The sequence below is a fragment of the Microcaecilia unicolor genome, chromosome 11, assembly GCF_901765095.1.
Source record: "Microcaecilia unicolor chromosome 11, aMicUni1.1, whole genome shotgun sequence".
In the NCBI taxonomy this organism is placed as follows: Eukaryota; Metazoa; Chordata; class Amphibia; order Gymnophiona; family Siphonopidae; genus Microcaecilia; species Microcaecilia unicolor.
Window position 1 is genome coordinate 199,546,172 of NC_044041.1, and position 1,707 is coordinate 199,547,878.

A 1,707-nucleotide genomic window follows, 5' to 3' on the forward strand; every position below is an offset into this window, starting at 1 on the left:
CAGAAATATTTCCTTTTCAGCTTTGTTCACATCACTTTCATTGAAAGGTAAAGAAGGGACTGAACCAGCAAAAAAAGCCAGGTGAGACATGGGCTATTTTCCTACAGCAGCAAAATAGGGGTCATGTGACAGTAAACTCAATGGGGAGCTAAGTACACAGGCCACCAGGATCTCCTGTACAAATTCCCAGGGCCACATTTATTCCTTTGTCAAAAGGTGTAAGTTTCTATGTTAGAATTTATATGCTAGATCAGATCAAATAAACACCTTTATGGAACACTGCCCTGTTTATAAAGTCACCCTATTAGCATAATTACCTCCCCTCCCCTTTATGTTGGGTCTGAGATGAAAATGGCACGGCTATGTTGCCTTCCACATGCCCACATTAGAAGACTTAAAAAGAAAAGGAAAACGCACTGCTATTAAGAGATTCAGCTTTACAACCAGTTGCCTCATCCTCGGGTCTTGTTTTTGTAAAAATCAAGAGTTCGAGCTGCTGCTGGCTGCATTTATTTTGCTGGCACATGGCTGCAGTTCAGCTGGACGACGTTTGAGAACTTCTCATCTTCCCCAGTTCTGATTCTGTTATGCAAACTACCCATATAGCACTGGAAGTGGGAAGGCAGTGACTTTGCCTTTGTTCGTCTGAGCTACAGCAGCATCTCATTAAAAAAAAAAAAGGTGCAACTGGAACTAGGCATGGCCGAATCTGGCAACCCGTTTGGGACCCCTTATTCCTTGGAAAACTGGAGAAGTTACTCTCTGGTCACTGCTCTTGCCACAGAAATCAAGAGAAAATTGAATTACATTTCCCTATAACCTTGTTATAATGGAGGCAGGAAATCATTTGAAGTTTTTACAGAATTTTAGCCAGCTTTTCTGCCAACAAAGAGGAAGGTAATTTAATCCGGCCAGCCAACATTTCAGAAAACTGACAAACAAGCGGCATGTAACGCTGTAAAGAAATAAAAACAAGTTTGTGCATCAGATTTGAACTTGGGGCCTTAGGGTGTATACATAATACAACAGCTGGGCTGCCGTCCAAAAGTCTATAATGTACTCCACACCAGTCATAGGCCAGCTGTGAAGCTTCCCTATACACAAAAACCTTACAGTCGCAATCCGAGCCCTTATGGTATGTGCAGTGTGAATCAAATGCGAGTGCTCTCTTATAAAAACCTCTTTCAGACTCTTGACGTTGTCTTCGGGGAAAGTGGCGGACGTTTTCTCTACATGGGAGGAAGACATAAACTGCCACCAATGCTATACCTTCACTGTGGTTGAAACAATCCCCCCGTCACACCTCTACAGGCCAGGCTGCTCTGCCTTTACCAAGTGGTCCAAGGAACTACACTGGAACGTCAACCTGAAAGGACAGAGAACAGCCAGCGGGCGGTGGGAAAGATAGCAAGAGATTTTTAGGCTCCCCAACGTATGACAAGTTCTTCACCCTTTTAAAGAAAATGTGGCCCAGTGGTTAGCACAATGGGCTGTGAAGCAGGAAAACCAGGGTTGAAATCCCACTTCTGCCACCAACATTCTTTGTGACCTTGGGCACATCATGTTATCTCCAGCTGCCTGTAAGCTCTCTCAGGCAGGAACATATTGTGCATATTCATCACCACTGTACACTGCTGTGTACATCCAGTAGAGCTGTAAAAACAAGTATCATAAACATCTATAAAGAAATAAAACTGATACTATACA